Below are 20,892 nucleotides of genomic sequence, written 5' to 3' on the forward strand. Positions count from 1 at the left end.
TTACCGTGCTCCTCCTAGGTCCCGTTCCTGCTTTCATTACCGTGCTCCTCCTAGGTCCCGTTCCTGTTTTCATTACCGTGCTCCTCCTAGGTCCCTCCGACTCCCCTTTCGCCTTACCCCTCTATTTCAGTACAGAAAGAACTTAGGTTGTAGAGAGTTGATAAAATGCTGAAAGATTTCAGGTGATGCATGTGGAAGGGCAGCGGGGACAAGCGAAAACTAGTCTCAGTCTCCTTTTCCTCCAAACCTGACCAGCTCTTAGCCAGAGAAACAGTGTCCCACACAATGAGTTTCTTGGCGCCTCTAAGAAATTCTGAGGTTTGAAAATCTCTGTAGTTGGCATGCAAAAGTATAAAATGGACAAGTGAGAACTAATAATGTGAGGAATTCGAAAGTTTAAGTTCTGGCCTGGCGCAGTGACTCACGCCTGTAAGGCCAAGGCTGGCAGACCACCTGAAGTCAGGAGTTCTAGAGCAGCCTGGCCAACATGGAAAAACCCCGTCTTTACTAAAAATAGAAAATTAGCTGTTGTGGTGGCGCATGCTTGTAGTCCCAGCTACTCAGGAGGCTGAGACAGGAGAATCGCTTCAACCCGGGAGGCGGAGGCTGTGGTTAGCCAAGATCATGCCATTGCACTCCAGCCTGGGCAACGAGAGCAAAACTGTCTTTAAAAAAAAAACTTTAAATTCTATCCACCACTCACCTGGCTGCCACTACCTCATTTTACGTAATTTACTGGATTGTCTGTTCTTCCTGGTCTCTTTTTCCTCAACTAAAAGTGATTTCCAAAGTCTCTTCCAGAAGAAATAGTTTGCTTCTGAAAATAGATCTACTCCATATGGATCACAGAAGCTATCACTAACATGTGACACATGACAAGATTTGTTTCAATTATGGAAAAAGTCGTTCTATACTGCCAACCTAAATAACAGAGGGAGGCTCTCTAAAATAAAATATATTTTGCGGGAATAGAGCATTGTAATGGGAATGTGCATGCCAGAGTAAACAAGGTGAGTGTATAGGAAGGTAAAAAAAGACAAAGTTTGGCCAGGTGCGGTGGCTCAGGTCTGTAATCTCAGCACCCTGGGAGGCTGAGGCGTGCAGATCACCTGAGGTCAGGAGTTTGAGACCACCCTGACTAACATGGAGAAACTGTGCGACCCTGGCTGTGGGACCCCGACCCACGGAGGCAGGCACTCAATAGACTCGAGGCAGGACGCATGGGGACCGGTACCGACTTTATTGGGATCTCCGGGCGACTCAAGCGGGAAGGGAAGAATCGCGCGCGCTTTCTTTGTTCGGTTGACTTTATAGGGACAGAGGGCCTGGGGCGGTAGGAAAGCTGACCTGGCAGGTAGTAATTGGCTAGGTTGATTGCTGGGCAGGAAGCCTGCCGGGCGGGAGCTTGTGGGACGGGAGGTTACGGGAGAGCTGGTGGGGCGGATGGTGATTGGTTCAGTGGGCCGCTGGGCGGGAAGGTTGCTGGTCTTGGGTCCGGCCAGGATAGAGTGAGATAAGGGACCCTCCCTGTGGGGGAGGAAGGGCCTTCCTTTTCGGGCATTAGGCCCTTTCCACATGGCTGGGGAACGGGGCCAAAAGTCCTCTACCAGACAGAAACCATGTCTTTACTAAAAATACAAAATTAGTCAGGTGTGGTGGCGAGCTCCTGTAATCCCAGCTACTTGGGAGGCTGAGGCAGGAGAATTGCTTGAATCCGGAGACAGAGTTTGTGATGAGCCATTGGACTTCCAGCCTGGGTGACAAGAGTGAAACTGCGTCACAGAAAAAAAAAAAAAAAAGACAAAGGTTAAAAAAACAATTATTTGCATAATTGTTTAGAAGGAATTATCCTTGACTATAAAGATTGAGGACTAAACTCTGATTTTTTTTTTTTTTTTTTAAAGACGGGGTTTCACCATGTTGGTCAGGCTGGTGTTGAACTCCCGACATCAAGTGATCCGCTCGCCTTGGCCTCCAAAGTGCTTGGATTACAGGCGTGAGCCACCATGCCCGGCCTAAACTCAGATTTTTTATCTTGCCCAAATTCCCGTCTAAGAGGTGTGGAGAGTCATGGCCTACAAATCATAAATTCTTATCAGATGGGTTTTCTTTAACACTACATATCCTGATTCACTTTCCAACCTGATTCTGGTATAAAAAGTTATGGGACAAGAAAGAAAACCAAAATATTTTACCCCAAAAAAATGTCTCTGCCATATTTTGAAATGGCCCTGCAAAGCTGTTTTTTGTAGGGGGGAAATTTGCATCTGTAAAGAATCTCTATTAACATAGCTGGGTCTTTTTCTTCCAGAACCTCCCAATCCTAAAGAGATTAACTAAGATCTGAATAGGAAACATTTGTTGTCATCTTTTGTCTCTAAGGGCAGCCACTGTAAGACTTCAAAAGAACTTTGGCCTCCACAGTCTTTATCTTAACATGAACAGTCCCTTTCTATCAATCCCAGGTTTTTAAACAAATTCAACTAATTGTCAACCAGAAAATGTTTAAATTCACTTGTAGCCTGGAAGCAGCCCCCACCCCCACCCCCTCCCACCTCTGCCCCACCTGGATGTCCCGACTTTCTAGACCACACCAGTGTATTTCTTAAATGTATTTGATTAATGTCTCATGCCTCCCTAAAATGTATAAAACCAAGCTGTGCCCTGACCACCTTGGGCACATGTTCTCAGGACCTCCTGGGGCTGTGTCACGGGCTATGGTCACTCATATGTGGCTCAGAATAAATATCTTCAAATGTTTTACAGAGTTTGACTCTTTTCGTCGACAAGATCAATAACAAAGATAACACCAGGTCAAGGTTAGAGAGACAGTTACTCAACAGATGTCCTTATAAAAATATTTTTATGCCAGGCGCGGTTGCTCATGCCTGTAATCCCAGAACTTTGGATAGCGGGCAGATCTCGAGGTCAGGAATTCAAAATCAGCCTGACCAATGTGGTGAAACCCCATCTCTACTAAAGATACAAAAATTAGCTGGGCATGGTGGGGCATGCCTGTAATCCCAGCTACTCAGGAGGCTGAGGCAGGAGAATCGCTTGAACCTGGGAGGCAGAGGTTGCAGTGAACCGAGATCACGCCACTGCACTCCAGCCTGGCCGACAGAGAGACTTTGCCTCAAAAAAAAAAAATATATATATATATATATGTATATATATATATATGTGTGTGTGTGTGTGTGTGTGCATTTGTAATGGCCTTTATACAAGGTTGTGGTTTTTGCAATGTTTTTTGATAATTTTTATGATCAGGCATACAAATATAAAAATCTACTCCTCATGACCTTCCTGGGCTCTATTTTTCAGGATTTTCTTAACATTAGTGATTACATTTTGATTCTGACAACCTTCACAATACAAAATGTGCTCGGAGGCCCCAAAGCCTCTTCCTTTACGAAACCATTATCTTTATATAGCTGCTCTCTTTTCAGTTTCATGCTTGCTGATAAGAAACTATTACAAAACAAAGAATGACAACCTTGTGTAAGATTAGGAGGTAAATTGAATTCACCACTTTGGAAGGAGGCTCTGTCTATAGTCACAATATCCAAGAACAAACTGAAAATCAATTCCTTAAATAGGACCCAGGGGAAAATAGAAAATAAAGTTCCATTTTTTCTTGGCTTTTTTTTCCTTTTAGATAAATCACGTGTGCCCCTGATGATCTGTGTGATTAGAAAGTTTCTTACTGAGAACAGTGTTGGAGTTCGAGACCAGCCTGCCCAACATGGTGAAACCCCATCTTTACTAAAATTACAAAAAATTAGCTGGGCATGGTGATGCACACCTGTAATCCCATCTACTTAGGAGGCTGAGACAGGAGCATTGCTTGAACCTGGGAAGCGGAGGTTGCAGTGAGCTGAGATGGTGCTATGGCACTCCAGCCTGAGTGATAGAACAAGACTCAGGAAAAAAAAAAAATTTGTATTGCCATAGGCCTATCTATAAGCAAGAGCAAAAATGAAACGGGACAGATGAACATCAAAGTCATAATAGACTTGCCCTAGAAAGTTGATAACAGGACTGGGGATGGAGGTGAAGAATACTTACACTTCGTGAGTGTTTTTCTCTTTTCTCTAAATATAAAAGAGATTTGTTATCATGCTAAATAACAAATCAAATCCGTGTGGTCACTTTTGAACTCTTCTGTAATTTTTTAAAAGGTAAAAGAAGGTGATGAGTAATGAGGAGTACTGATGATTGGTGAATTGGAAATTACAGCTGTAAAGTAATATTTACCAACTCACCAATATCTAAGATACCAGGCCTCGTTCTAGGTATGATGGCAACCACAGTGCCAAAACACAAAAATCTGTCCTTGTAAATTTGCTTTCCATGAGAGAGAAAATACCAATGAATAAAGGCACAATATGCTGCAGGGTAATAAGTGCTAAAGAGGAAAACAGACTAGGAGCAAGATGCTTTTTGGAAGAGTTGTTATTCAAAATGACTTCAAAATGGTCTGGCACGAGGGTTCATCCCTGTGATCCCAAAGTTTTGGGAGGCCAAGGCAGAAGGATCCTCTGAGCGCAGGAGTTCACGACCAGATTGGGCAAAAAAGGGGGACACCTTCCTCCCATGCCCCTACCTCTACAAAAAATAAAAACAATTCAACCAGGGAAGGTGGGGAGCACCTATAGTCCCAGCTACTTGGAAGGCTGCTTAAACCCAGGAGTTCACTATGATCCTGCCACTTGCACTCCAGCCTAAGTGAGAGAGTTAGGCTCTGACTCAAATAAAATATGATATAAAATATAATATAAAAATAAAATAATACTTTCAATTCTCTTTAACTGAATCTCTAAAAATTACCTATAACTATAAACTTTGAACTCTAAACTTACAGTTTGCAAAATGGTAGCATGCAGATGTGGAGATATTTCAGCTCATGGATTTAGTATCAATTCCCGTTCTGTGAGATACGGTACCTCTGATTTCTTACTTGAAAGCTGCTTTCTGATTTTCGCCTCGAAGGAATGTAAATATTTCCATTTCCTGTCACTTTTTGTTTGACTGAGCTGACAAGGGAAATTCGGTGAGGCCATGTCTTAAAAGCTTACAACCACTTTTTTTACAAAAAAAAAAAAAAAAGTTAGCAGAGGATGGTTTCGATCCATCGACCTCTGGGTTATGGGCCCAGCACGCTTCCGCTGCGCCACTCTGCTACACACGGGAAGAAGGTTTTCCCAGTGGCCCTTTATTATATATTCCAGAAGTTGGTGGGGATTTTTCTTTTCTTTTTTTTTTTTTGGTACAGTTAAATAAATCTGATTTTAACCCTATTGAGGGCCAGTAGTTCTATTTATGCTGCAAATAAGAGGATGAGTTAAGCGTGCATTCGTATCAAACATTCTGAAAGCAAAGAAACCTCGATGTTTCTGTTAAAAAATAGCCTCTTGGTGGCCTGCCTTCTTTATCATGTAGTCAGGATGTATGAATAAGCCAAAAAAACGCATAGGGAAAATATCCAACTTCTGAAATAGAATACATCATTTTCAAGAAAACAAAACGTTACTCATGCATTGGCCGGGAATCGAACCCGGGCCTCCCGCGTGGCAGGCGAGAATTCTACCACTGAACCACCAATGCCTCACGCCCAGATGAGGCCTTCGGGTCTCTAGCAATGCATTCTCTTTAAAAACGTTTTCAGAAAGAGACCCCGTTCTTGCCGATACAGAGGCTCATAACGGTCCTTCTTCCCTTCTTTTCAGGAAGAAGCAAATCCCTTTCAGTGCACCTTCAAAGCGTCTCCTGCAACACGGGAGGCTGGCGGGTGTGCGGGCGGCCTGGCTCCGCTCTGACGACCCTATGGGTCGCGGGCGCCTACTCCGTCCGCCGCTGCGGGGCCCTGGGGGATCCGCTCATGGGGCGCTCCTGGGCTCCGGACTCCCCAGTTTCAGGAAGCGCAACGGAGGATGCCAGATTCCTCAGTTTGTTTGGGAGGCGGAAGGCACTTTACGATCGTGGGGAGGCTCCGAGTCCAGGTGCGTTCTGGAGGGAACGGGGCAAGTAGAAAGGGGGGACAGGGCAGGAGGAATAAAGAAACGGAGTGGAGGACCGGGGAGGAAGCAGGAGGCCGGCGAGCAAAGGGGAGCGGGGAGGGAGGAGTCAGAGGGAAGGGGAGGCCGGGGAGCCTCGTGTTGCTCTCCCCTGGTATCCCCAAAGCAAAGGCAGGCGGTGGGGGGTTTAAGAATTGAAGAATTGGTGGGTTCACCTTGTGCTTCGTTGCCATGGTTATGGAGGTGGCACTGGAAACTTCCTCCTGGGAAACTGAGCTCCAAGATCTCTTTGAAGAATAACTTCCACAGCAGGTGCAGTGATGACTCTAACACAAGCACAAAATGAACCCGGGTGAAGAATTTGTGTGACTCATTAACGAGGTGATTGGTGAGGTGTTGATACCTGTTCAAAGAAGAATCCAAAGAACAGACGCTATTTATAGATCAGGAATATTGAAATAGATGTGTACATGAGGCCGCAGCTGTTTCAGTGAGACGTTCCCCAAACATGGTTAAGGAAGATGTCCACCCATTCTGTCCCTACTGCGGGACACAATTAATTTGCATGTCCATAAATACGAGGTATTTTGTGTTTCCATCATTATCTACGATTTGCAGAGTTGTAAAACAGCTCCCATAGAATCGGAAGCAGGTAACACAGAAATATGTGCTATGGCTTTCCTTCGAAGCACAAATTTTTCCAGCAATCTTTTCCTTTTTTTTAAGTAGATTGCTGCTCAACCTAACCTGAGTAGAAAAGGGCCAAACTCAGAAGTTAAACTTGCCTTTGAAAGCTCGTTATTACTCAATGGCGAAAGCACTGGTCTGCTATTCCTGACCATATTCTGGGGAACATCTTGGGTAGGGTGGGGATTCTTTTCTTTTCTTTCTTTTTTTTTTTTTTCGGTTATCTTTCTGTCGCCTAAGCTGGAGTGCAGGGGTAGAGATTCTTAAGACCTCGGTTTACAGAATGCAAATGTTTTTGTCTCTCCAAAAATCATATGTCATAGGTTGAAGCCCTAGTTCCCCATGTGACACATTTGGAGGTAACTGGGAGGTAATTGGGTCGTGAGGTTAAGCACTCATGAATGGAATTAGTGCCCTTATAAGAACATACAGGAAAGACATGATCTCTTTCTGCCACGTGAGGACACAGCATGGAGGTAACTCTGCAAACCAGGAAAAATATCCCCACCAGAACCAGGCTATGCTGTCATCTTGCTCTTTCCAGCCTCTAGAACTGTAAGAAATAAATGTCTGTTTAAGCTGCCTAGTCTATGGTGTTTAATTGTCTGTCTGCGAATCATGTAATCACTGAGGCCTTGCCCGATAACTGTTTGACACAGTAACCTCTGCCTTCAAACAGAGAAATGTACACGCCCTAACCCTCTTTCTTGCTTTACATTTTTCTTCCTAGCAAGTAGTTCCTTCTGATATACCATAAATTTTACTTTATTTACTGTCCACCAGATTAGATGTCCTCAAAAGAAATGGATTTTTATCAGTTTTGTTCACTGCTGTATCTGCAATTTCTGAAAAAATGCAGGCACCTAGTAGATGCTCAGTAAGTAGTCATATTAGTAAAGTAATACCTTTTTCTCACCCATCTCAAGGCTCATGGCTGAGGCCCTTATAACAAAAGACAGATTAACAACGGAAACTTACGTAGTCTAGGTTTCATGTGACACAGGTGACTTCAGAAACAAATTACCAAAGATATCTGTGTATTTCTATGCTCAGTTTGATGAAGAAGTGGATAGCTGGGGAGAAATATCATTGTAAAACAGAAGGGGTATGATCTAACGGTAATAAACTGGGGAGATCTTAGCAGACCTGTTCAGATTCTTCTGTATTCCTATCTCTTCAGAGACATTTCTTTCCTCCAGGTTTAGGGCAGGTACCTTTTGAATGAAAGTGAAAGATAATACTTCATTAAGTCACTTTACGGCCTACTTTAAAGGAAGGTTAAAGAGTGACCTCCCTGCTTCTGATCTTTTCTCAAATGCCAAGGTGCCATATTTTGGGGTAGCATGTCCTGAATCCCATCAAATGAATGAATAAATTTGTACCCCTTAGCATGGTGTCATTCACCTAGTAGACACTTGAAGGGCACAATGTTGATTGGTTCCTCAGCATTCAGTTTGACAACAGCTCAATTTTCAAATAGTTTAAACCGTTAGTTCTCAAACTTTGGCATGGCTCAGTGTTGTAACCGAGCGAAGGAAAGCACCACTCTCTGAGTTCCAAATTAAGAGTCCTTTATTTCCTAGCTCATGCTTAAAATCTTTCGGCCCCGAGGAAGGGGCTTGATTTCCCTTTACACCTTGATTTAGGTACGAGAGGAGAAAGCTAGCTGAAGCAGAATTTTACAGAAGCAGAACAGCAAGTTAGATAAGGAAGCTGGTAACCAGGGGGCAGGAGGCTCCCAGGACTGTTGGTTGCTAAGGGTATTTCCATACAATCATCAAGAGGGGTAGCAGGGGAACTTTCCATACAGTCAGTCACCAAGGAGGGTATTCACAATAGCAGGTAGACTTGCCAAGCAGGATGGGGTTACAGTGCTTACAGGTACTGTGAACAGTGTGAACCACTCTTAATGGTTCAGAGCTTTGAGTGCAGCGTGACCCAGAACTGCACCTGAGGGGCCGAGGCAGGGAGGGAGAAGCTGAGCTGGAGCTTGTCAGGCTCACAGCTAAGATGGAGTCAGTTAGGCTGGCACAAGCTAGGTTATTACATCAGAATCACCTGGAGGGCTCATTATGCACAGATGGTTGGGCCACAAACTTTACGGTTTCTAATGCAGTATGTCAGGATAGAATGCAAGAATTTGCATTTGTAACAAGTTCTCAGGTGATGCCATCAAGGCATTGCCATACCTTGCTGGCTGGGGTGCTAGCAGTGTCAAATTGGTACGGATCTGTAGCAATCTCACTTCCTGCCTCCTCAGAGGAAAGAATTAGACTGAGGGCCATAAGGCAGAGGGAGAGAAAGAGACAAGGTTTCGAGCAGGAGTGAAAGTTTTATTATTATTATTATTATTTTGAAATGGAGCCTCGCTCTGCTGCCCAGGCTGGAGTGCAGTGGCGCCATCTTGGCTCACTGTAATCTCTGCCTCTAAGTTTCAAGCAATTCTCCTGCCTCACCCTCCAGAGCAGCTGCAACTGCAGGCGCACACCACCATGCCCAGCTAGTTTTTGTATTTTTTGTATAGTTGGGGTTTCACCATATTGGTTAGCCTGGTCTCGAACTCCTGACCTCAGGTGATCCAACTGCCTCGGTCTCCTTGAGTGCTGCTCGGATTACAGGCATCAGCCACTGTGCCCTGAGAGTGAAAGTTTATCAAAAAGTTTTAGAGAGGAATGAAAAGAAGTGTGCTTGGAAGACGGCCAAGTAGGTGACTTGAGAGATTCAAGTGCACTGTTTGACATTTGACCTGGGGTTTTATACGTTGGCATGCTCCCAGAGGGTTGCATTCCTTCTCCCCAGGTTCTTCCCCTGAGGTGGGCTGTCCTCATGTACAGCGGCCTGCCAGCACTTGAAGGAGCTGCGTGCATGTGTTTACTGAAGTTGTGCGCATGCTCACTTTGAGGCTTTCTTTTTTTTGTTTGTTTTTTTTGTTTTTTTTGTTTTTTTTTTTGAGGTGGAGTTTCGCTCTTGTTGCTCAGGCTGGAGTGCAGTGTGTGATCTCGGCTCACCGCAACCTCCACCTCCTGGGTCCAAGTGATTCTCCTGCCTCAGCCTCCCGAGTAGCTGGGATTACAGGTGCCCGCCACCATGCACGACTAATTTTTTGTATTTTTAGTAGACATGGGGCTTCATCATGTTGGGCAGGCTGATCTTGAACTCCTGACCTCAGGTGATCCGCCCATCTCAGCCTCCAAAAGTGCTGGGATTACAGGCATGAGCCACCGTGCCCAGTCGAGTGTTCCTAGAGGAAGGTCATACACTAGTTAAACTCTGCCATTTTGCATTTTTTTTTTTTTTTTTTTTTAAAAAACAGAGTTTCACTCTTGTTGCCCAGGCTGAAGTGCGGCTCCTGGGTTCAAGCACTTCTCCTGCTTCAGCCTCCAGAGTAGCTGGGACTACAGGCACGCGCCACCACGCCCAGCTAATTTTGTATTTTTAGTAGAGACGGGGGTTTCTCCATATTGGTCAGGCTGCTCTCAAGCTCCCGACCTCAGGTGATTTGCCTGCCTTGGCCTTCCAAAGTGCTGGATTACAGGTGTGAGCCACCAGACCCAGCCCATTTTGCCTCTTTGTGCGCATATATGAGCCCAATCACCCAACTCCTGAAATCTTATTGGAAATCTGCTGATCACCAATCTGTTGATCACCAGCTTCAGGTGTTTATCTACTGGGCGCTGGCCTTTCCCTGGCACCAGCCGTGACCAATTATTCTTTTAGCGAGACACAGTAACGACAGTCCATCAGAGGATGGCCCTCTCCTTCCCTGCTCATGTTTGACGACCTACCTACTGTAATAGTGGAATGCAGGAAATAGTACACTAAAATATGGCATCTTGTTTGATTTTGTTTTTTTGACACAGAGTCTCACTGGAGTGCAGTGGTATGATCTCAGCTCACAGCAATCTCCACCTCCTGGATTCAAGTGATTCTCATGCCTCAGCCTCCCAAGTGGCTGGGATTACGGGCATGCACCAGCACGCCTGGGTATCTTTTTTGTATTTTTAGTAGAGACAGAGTTTCATCATGTTGGCCAGGCTGGTCTTGAACTCCTGACCTCAAGTGATCCGCCTGCCTCAGCCTCCAAAGTGCTGGGGTTACAGGCCTAAGCCACTGTGCCCAGTTGCTCCAGCTACTACTGTGATCTCAATTCCTGCGAATGCAGGTTGGTTTACATTAATTGACTTCTGCTCAACTTTCTTTTTGATTCCATTGCACCCTGACTTGAAATTTCCTTTTCTGTTTACATTTGGAGGGAAACAACATGAACTCATATAACATCAGGAATATTATGAGGCTCCCGCAATATTCTCCCAAATTTTTAGAGCCAACTTAGACTCTATAGCCTTTACTCAAGGCTCCACTCTTTAGTATGCTGATAATCTATTACTTTGTAACCAAAATAAACAGGATTCCCTTACAGACCCTGATTCTTTTAAAGGCACTAGCTGAAGGAGGCCATAAACCCTCCTGGCCTAAACGTCAATGAATGCAAACAGCTGCTACTTAGGACATGCGATGTCTCAGGCACTCAACAGCTCACCTCAAAATGTCTGCAGTCAATTCTGTTCATCGCTCCCCCAAAACCCAAACAGCAGCTATGTAAGTTTCTAGGAACAGGAGGCTATTGCTACGCATAGATTCCTGATTTTGCTGCCATTGCTAAACCCCTATCTGCCCTTCTCCCAGATGCTATTTTAGAGCCTACTTCCTGGCCCTCAGAGGCATTAATTTTCTTTGAAGCCCTAAAATTATCATTGTCCACATCCCAGCTCTTGTTTTATCTAATTTTGACAAGCTTTACTTGCCATAAAAATAATGGGGTTGCTGCAGGTGTCCTAGCACAAGCCTTTGCCTCTCAGATACATCCTGTAGCATCTTTCTCATGTCAGTTAGATCCTGTCACAGCAGACTTGCCCACATGCCTGCAGGTGGTGGCTGCAGCTGCTGCCCCAATTGGCAAAGCCCATACTCTTACATTAGGCTTCCCCACTCACCTCTTTGTTTCCCATACTGTGTCTGCTCTCTTACAAGTTGATAAGACACAGCGCCTCTCTACACCAAAATAGGCCACCTACAAGCAAGCTCTATTGACCAACTCCTCTATCTTCTTACATCATGGTAACTTTAAATCCTGCTACTCTACTACCCCTCCTTGATGATGGAGATCCCCACTCTATTCCACATGATCATCTTGCAGTTATGCAAATGGTTTCTAAGCCACCAGAGAATCTCTCAGATACCCACTTAGATAAGCCAGACTTACTTCTACTTTGTATATAAAGAACTCTTAGGAAGACGAGGTTGTTCATGAGTGTAATCCCAGCACTTTGGGAAGCTGAGGAGGGTGGATCACTTGAGCATAGCAGTTTGAGACCAGCCTGGGCAACATGGTGAGACCCGTCTCTACAAAAAATACAAAAATTAGCCAGGTGTGGGGGTGCACATCTGTAGTCCCAGCACCTCAGGAAGTTGAGGCTGTAGTGAGCTGAGATCACGCCACTGCATCCCAGCTGGGTATCAGAGTAGGACCCTATATCAAAAAAAAAAAAAAAAAGGGAAAGAACTCTTAAGGAGGGTGGTGGGAACCTGTAGTCCCTGCTACTTGGGAGAATGAGGAGGGAGGATTGCTTGAGCTCAGGAATGCAAGATCAGCTTAGGCAATATCATGGGATATTTTCATCAGTGACAACAACATAGTCACAAACTGGAAGATCTTGGCCCAGTGCAACCTCTGCCTCCCAGGTTCAAGTTATTCTCCCGCCTCAGCCTCCTGAGGAGCTGAGACTACTGACACCCGCCACCACTCCTGCTAATTTTTGTATTTTTTGTTATGTTTTTGTTTTTGAGATTGAGTCTCACTCTGTCACCCAGGCTGGAGTGCAGTGGTGCAATCTTAGCTCATGGTATCCTCTGCCTCCCAATCAAGTAATTCTCCTGCCTCAGCCTCCTGAGTAGCTGGGATGACAAGTACCTGCCACCACACTGGGCTAACAGAAATTGTTGATGCTTTCTCCAAGAATATATGTAGTTGCATATAGGGCAATGAATGGTCCCAGTTTTCCCAGAACCAAATGTTTCACGGGAATATAGGACGTCTAGTGCTAAACCCTTTGCCATTCAGGGTAAACTGCAACTAGTCACCCTAGATAAACATAACTGTGTGCATATATTTTAAAGGTTTCCCTGATCCTTTAAAGTTCATTCGCAGACTCCCTATGGTTCTATAAACCTGCGGTTAAGAATTCTTGGCCTAAAGTAAACACATTTCTATTATCATGTGAGGAAGACAAAAGTGAGCAAAAGACACTGACACCCGCTGAATTACTGAAAGATAAAACCAACATCAGCTGACCAGTTTCCACATATGAACATAGTGGTATCTGGTCACCAACATCGTTTCAGATGAGGTGCCATGAAAGGTGAAAGAATATCTCCAAAGAAATAAAATTGATGCCACATGAGAGAGAAGGCTCCTGAGAACTGTAGACTCATTTTTATAAACTTTTGTTTCTTGTTTTTAGAATTTTTTTCATGCTTAACAATTCTGATGTTCTCGACTATTTTGCTCAAGTTCTGCTGTGAAAAACCAAGTTAGCCTCTAGTGCATCTCTAGTGAAAAAGACATTTCTCTGTTAGATTGGCTGGATAACCTTGACTAGATAATCGTCATGTTTCGATTTCTGCCGCCAGTGTACAATGGAACTAAGAACAAAGAGATAAGAAATGTGATTTCTTTGAAAAGCATAAGTTGTTCCTCAGAAAGAAAATATAATAAAATTACACTTTTAGCACATATGAAAAGTGTGGTTTAGTGGCAAATAACTGGAATTTGGAGGTACGGTTCAGAATTCAAACTTTGGAACTCCCTGTTACAAACTATGTGTCAATCTGAGCCTTAGTTTTTACCTGCTACTGAGGGATGATAATATTTGAAACATTATTATAGCAGATACTCAGTGAGAACTTACTATGTTCCAAGAATTATGCTGAGCCATTACATTTCTGAACTGTTACAGTATTCCCTGTAAGCCAGTGATAGTTACTATACCTATTCTGCAAATGCAAATGCTGTTACATTCCTGAACTTACCAGAAAGTATTGTGAACCCCCAAAATTTGAGACAGGTCTGTTAATTTAGAAAGTTTATTTTGCCAAGGTTGAGGACACATGCCCATGACACAGCCACAGGAAGTCCTGATGACATGTGCCCCAGGTAGTTGGGGCACAACTTGGTTTTATACATTTTAGGGAGACATGAGACATCAATCAATATATATAGGAAGTACAGTGGTTCCGTCCAGAAAGGTGAGGACAACTCCAAGCAGGGAGGAGGCTTCCAGGTCACAGGTAGGTAAGAGATAAATTGTTGCATTCTTTTGAGTTTCTGATAAGCCTTCCCAAGGGAGGCAATCAGAATATACATCTCTCTTGGTGAGCAGAGGGATGACTAAACTAAATGGGGGGAAGGTTTGTGCTGAGCAGTTCCCCACTTGACTTTTTTCTTTAGCTTAGTAATTTTGGGGCCCCAAGATTTTCCTTTCACAGTATCAACACAAAGTTTTCAGGATATAGCCCGGACTATAGTCCTTCCATAAATGGTCCTAAAATCATTTGTTGACTGAAACATGGAGGATTCCAGTCATCCAGCAAGGCTCTCAGGAGGACAATGAACTTCACACATTGCAATAGCAACTATGTTGTGATTGTCACCTGGCCAACAGTGATTGTAACAGTCATAGATTATAGATGAACAGCAATTTTTAAGAGGAAGTTAAATGTGAAAAAATGTGCATCTTAGAATTCATGAAATTTGGAATGTAAACCGTGGGGCATAGAAGCAAACATCTGTTACTGAACTAAAATTATCTCATGCTCACAACAAAACTTGTTGTCAGAGAACATATGTTGCTATGATTTGAATCCTTTTAACTATATTGATAAATGTCTTATGCTCAAGAACATGGTCTATCCTCGGAAATGTTCTGTGTGTGCTTGAGAAGACTGTATATTCTGCTGATGCTATATAGAGTCTTCCATAAATGTCAAATAGATCACTTAGGTTGATAATGTTCAAGTCTTCTACATGCCTCCTGATTTTCTATTTGTTCTATTATTGAAGAAGGGGTGCTGAAATCACCTATAATCATGATGTGAATACCTCTTTCATCTCTACCAGATTTCTTTGTATTTTGAAGTTTTGTTATCATATGTATAAATGTTTAAGATTCACATGTCCTTTTGATGGATTGGTTTCTTTATTATTATTAAATGACTACATTCTTGGTAATATTCTTTGCTCTGAAATCTACTTTCTCTAATAATAATATAGCCAATTCTTTTGATTGTTATTGTGGTTAACTTTTCCAACGTTTATTATTTACTTGTATGCTTCATTATATATACATATATATACATACATACATACACACACATACACACACATATATATATATGTTTTTTGTCTGTTTGTTTTTTGAGACAGAGTCTATCTCTGTCACCCAGTATGGAATGCAGTGGCACATTTCATGGCTCACTGCAACCTCCACCTCCCGAGTACAAGCGATTCTAGTGCCTCAGCCTCCAGAGTAGCTGGGATTACAGGTGTGACACCACCGTGTCCTGCTAATTTTTGTATTTTTCGTAGAGATAGAGTTCCCCCATATTAGCCAGGCTGGTCTCAAACTCCTGACCTCAAGTGATCCACTCACCTAAGGCTCGCAAAGTACTGGGATTACAGACATGAGCCACTATTCCTGGCCTGTGTCCTTATATTTAAAGTACCTTTCTTATAGACAGCATACAGTGGGTCTTGCTTATTTATCAGTCTGATGATCTTTGTCTTTCCATTGGAGCAAATATGGGGCACATTTTGGTACCAGAAATGATGTTTTAAAAAAATCTATGACAAATTTATGGGAATATGATTGTTATTTTTAACGTAAATAATTTAGAAAAGTAAAATATTATAAAAATGACTATATTTTGTGTCTGTATTTAAATTATACACAGAGAGACAGACTGTTTTATCTTCCTAATAATTCCACTATCCATATGGTGCTAATATTCATGCAACTTTTTAAAACTATACCAATTTCTTACATCTGCACAGATTTTGTTTTTTCACCAACTTTTACCCTGTGGTCAATTCAGTGTATGTATTGAAAAATGATATAATCTATGTGCTTATTGTTTCAAACAGGAAAACAGCTTAAAAATTCTCATGATAGTAAGATAGTAATGATGCTAGGAGTAGGAATAAAGTTGGATTCTTGCTAATTTCATTAAGAATTTACAATTTAAAAATCAGATCTTTCAAAAGTAAATTTTATGCTCTTTTCTTTGGAAGATGATGAACTATATAGCCCTAAATGATACAGATGACACAGTACCACGAATGATAGCCTTTCCCACAAGCTATGTCTACATGATAATCACTAGAATCTGCAAATGTTACCTTACATGGAGAAAGATGTGATTAAGAATCTTGGGAGGAAGCATTTATTCAAGATTATCTGGGTGAGTTCTGAATGCCATTGTGAATCCGTCTAAGAGACAGGCAAAGAGGGATCTGACCGGGGCTCACGCAGAAAAGAAAGAGATATGAAAATGAAGCCAGAGCTGAGGGTGATATGGCCACAAGACAAAGATGAGCAGGTCATGCCTACAGCCACCAGAAAACAAAAAAGCAGAAACAAGTTCACCATCACCACCATATCTCCTCTGCCCACCACCCTCCAGAGACATCATGGCCTTGCTAGTACCTTGATTTCAGACTCCTGGCTTCCGGAACTGTGAGAGAATAACTTTCTGTTGTTTCAAGCCATCAAGTACATGGTTATGTAATTGGTTATGACAGCCCTAGGAAACTGATACAGTTGATTACTTCATGTATCCTTTATGTAAATATTCCATTATACCCCATATTTTATCTTCAGGAAGTTTTTTTTTTTTTTTTTTAATCTAACCAAATTTCTCCTATATTGTAACTGACAGAGCCATACACTTTTTGGATTGAAAGGGATATTACAAGTCATGTGCTCCAACTTCCCTTGGACTACTTTTCATTACTTTTTTTTTCTTTGAGACAGAGTCTCGCTGTGTTGCCAGGCTGGAGTGCAGTGCTGCGATCTCGTCTCACTGCAACCTCTGCCTCCTGGGTTCAAGCGATTCTCCTGCCTCAGCCTCCCGAGTAGCTGGGACTACAGGCGCACGCCACCACACCCAGCTAATTTTTGTATTTTTAGTAGAGAGGGGGTTTCAGCATGTTGGCCAGGATGGTCTTGATCTTTTGACCTAGTGATCCACCCTAGCCTTGGCCTCCCAAAGTGCTGGGATTACAGGTGTGAGCCACCGCGCTCGGCTACTTCTCATATTTGAAAATCATATATCCATACAGATATTTACACATTCAAGCTATTTCATGTTTTCTAGCATTGACTTGTATATGCTAAATCAGAAAAGCTTCCATCCAGTTCTTTCCTTGGAATCAAGTTAATTTCTTTTACATGACATTACTCCAAAGGTTTAGTTATATCTATCATTTTCTCTGCCTGCTTTTTTCCTTCGGTCATTCACAGAAATTGTTATCAAAAGTGTGATATCACAAAAGAAAATTCCTAAAACAGAATTTAAAGAGGAAAGGCATTAAGTACATTGTTGAATTCAATCTCTAATTTACATAGAACTCTACTTTCCCATATTGCCAGAAGTAGTCAGCTATTTCATCATGGTATAACATCTATTTTTTTGTGTGTGTGTTTGTGTGTGTGTGCGCACGCACACACGTGTGTCTGTGTGTGTTCTTATATCATGCTCAGATCTACTTTTTAGTTTTTATGCATTAGTAGGATTTCTAACCTTTATGAATCAAACTATGCTATGCACATGATTCCCCTTTAAATACTTGAAGAAAACTACATCATGCTTTAACAAAGCATTTTCTATTCAACACTGAAAAAAATCAATGCCTTCAATAATTCTTCAAGAGGCATGATGTTCTGATTTTTCAATTCTCTCATTATTATTTTGCATAGATATTTTAGTTTTATAATTTATCTTTTAAGAAATAAATACTCAAACTGAAGCCAATAATCTACATGTTTTATTATCTATATGTGTTAGCTGGGCTTCTACGGGATTCACTGCCACTTATAGTTCTATTAATACTATTCTGTGGTACATAATTGAAGTAAATATGTCTGTCTTTATTTAAAATTTCACCCTTTTGTTTATTGCTTTTATTTTTTTTATTTCTGACTTCTATAGAATTATTAATTTCAGGAAGTTTAGTGTCATTTTTAATTTATTAAGTCAGTTCTCCTTAAATTCAAACAAGTTATTCATAGCTGCATATTCTAGTAGGATAAAACACGTCTTATAACAATAATACCTTATTTCCATGGTGATAGTGTTTTATTAATCACCTTTTGAGTTGAGGTTTTACAAGGAGATAGGGACAAATGGAACTGCTTTAACATCTTGGTCATTATTGCTCCATATTACATAGAAATAGAATAAGAATTATTTGCAAATTCTATTCAGAAATCAAGATTTATGGAAGTCCTAGCCAGAGCAATCTGGTAAGAGAAAGAAGTAAAACACATCCAAATACAAAAAGAAGTGCAACTATCTCTGTTTACTGAGGATATAATTCTATTCCCAGAAAACCCTAAAGACTCTGCCAAAAGGTTCCTGGAACTGATAAAATACTTCAGTAAAGTTTCAGGATACAAAATTAATGTACAAAAATTAGTAGCATTTCTATACACAATTAATGTTCAAGCAGAAAGCAAAATCAAGAGAGTAATGCCATGTACAATAGCTATACACACACACACACAGTACCTAGGAAGACATCTAATGAGGGAGGTGAAAAATCTCTATTAGGAGGACTGCAAAACACTGCTGAAGAAATAATAGATGTCACAAACAAATGGTAAAACATTCCATGCTCATGGATTAGAAGAATCAATATTGTTGAAATGGCCATACCACCCAAAGCAATCTACAGATTCAATGCTATTCCTATCAAACTGCTGATGTTATTTTTCTCAGAAGTAGAAAAACTATTCTAAAATGCATATGGAACCAAAAAAGAGCCCCAATGTCTGAAGCCATCCTAAGAAAAAACAACAAAGCCAGAGTCATCACATTACCCAACTTCAAACTATACTATAATGCTACAGTAACAAAAACAGCACAATACTGCTACAAAAAGAGACATATAGACCAATGGAACAGAATAGAGAACTCAGAAATAAAGTCGCAAACATATAGCCATCTGATCATTGACAAAAATAAGCAATGGAGAAAAGACTTCCTTTTCAATAATCATGCTGGAATAGCTGGCTAGCCATATGCATAAGAATGAAATTAGACCCTTATCTGTCAACATACACAAAAATTAACTAAAGATGGATTCAAGATTTAAGTGTAAGACCTCAAATTATAAAAACTGAAGAAAAAAACCTTGGAAACACCATTCTGAACATGGCGCTTGGGAAATAATTTATGACTAAGTCCTCAAAAGCAATTGCAACAAATATAAAAATTGACAAGTGGGACCTAATTAAACTAAAGAGCTTCTGCATGGCAAAACAACAACAACAAACTATCAACAGAGTAAACAGACAACCTACAGAGTTGGTGAAAACATTTGCAAACTATGCATCTAACAAAGGCATGTCCAGAATCTCTAAGGAACTTGAACAACTGAACAAGCAAAAAGCAAATAACAACCATTAAAAATGGGCAAAATACATGAACAGACACTTCTTGGAAGAAGACATACAAGCAGCCAACAAACATATGAAAAAATGTTAATCATCACTAATCACCAGAGAAAGGCAAATCAAAACCACAGTGAGATATTATCTCACATCAGTTGGAATGGCTATCACTAAAAAGTCAAGGAACAACAGATGTTGGCAAGGCTGTGAAGGAAAGTGAATGCTTATACACTGTAGGTGGGAAAGTAAATTAGTTCAGCCATCGTGGAAAGCAGTTTGGGGATTTCTCAAACAACTTAAAACTATGATTCCACTCAGCAATTCCATATGGGGTAGACATCCAAAAGAAAATTCTACCAAAATACATGTGAATTCATATGTTCATCACAGCACTATTCACAATAGCAAAGACATGGAATGAACTGAGGAGCTCATGAACAGTGAACTGGATAAAGAGTATGTGGTACATATATACTATGGAATACATAAGTCAGAAAAAATAAATAATCATGTCATTTGCAGCAACATGCAGCTACAGGCCATTAACCTAAGTGAACTAACAGGGAATAGAACACCAAATACCATGTGTTCTCACTTAAGTGGGAGCTAACCACTGCGTACTCATGGACATAAAGATGGCAACAGTAGACACGAGGGACTATGGCATTGGGTAGGTGGGGCGGGGGCAAGGGTGGAAAAAATTATTGTGTACTAAGTACCTGGATGACAAGATCAATCATACCCAAAACCTAAGCCTCACAAAATATACCCAGGTAACAAACCTGCAAATGTACCCATGAATCTAAAATAAAAGTTGAAATTATTAAATTAAAAAAAAAAAAAAAGAAAGAAAAGAAAAAGAAATCAAGAATTATAGGCTGGGTGCAGGGGCTCACACCCATAATCCCAGCACTTTGGGAGGCCGAGACGGGTGGATCACCTGAGGTCAGGAGTTTGAGACCAGCCTGGCCAACATGACAAAACCCTGTCTCTACTAAAAATACAAAAATTAGCCAGGTGTGGTGGCACTTGCCTGTAATCCCAGCTACTCTCCATAGGCTGAGGCAGGAGAATCACTTGAACCTATGAGGCAAAGGTTGCAGTGAACCAAAATCGTGCCACCACACTCCATCCTGGGTGACAGAATAAGACTCCATCTTAAAAAAAAAAAAGAATTATTATACACATATAACATTCCCCCACTATATCAGCCTCTACCTCTATAAAACAGTTTAGTATTTGTTGTTTTAAATGAAGCCAGAATGAATACATATATATATATATATTATAGTCACAAGATAACTGATAGCAAAATATTTATAAAAGTTTGTCATATGGCTTTAGAACTTACCATATGCAATTTGTTAGATCAATTAATGGCTTATTTTAAAAAATGTAAAATACTTCAATCTCCATCACTCTGGTTTCTCTAGTATTTTCTCATAATTTTTTTTTTTTTT

General features: G+C 41.4%; 2 non-coding genes across 2 annotated transcripts; both read right to left on the reverse strand.

Annotated features, from left to right (window-relative positions):
* Nucleotides 1-5,111: 5,111 nt before the first annotated feature.
* On the reverse strand, nucleotides 5,112-5,183 carry TRNAM-CAU. The gene has a single exon. It is a non-coding gene; the product is annotated as a tRNA-Met (tRNA).
* Nucleotides 5,184-5,536: 353 nt separating this feature from the next.
* Nucleotides 5,537-5,607, reverse strand: TRNAG-GCC. Its single transcript has one exon. It is a non-coding gene; the product is annotated as a tRNA-Gly (tRNA).
* Between the last annotated feature and the right edge of the window lie 15,285 nt (nucleotides 5,608-20,892).

This window comes from Cebus imitator, unplaced genomic scaffold (genome assembly GCF_001604975.1).
Source record: "Cebus imitator isolate Cc_AM_T3 unplaced genomic scaffold, Cebus_imitator-1.0 Scaffold681, whole genome shotgun sequence".
NCBI lineage: Eukaryota > Metazoa > Chordata > Mammalia > Primates > Cebidae > Cebus > Cebus imitator.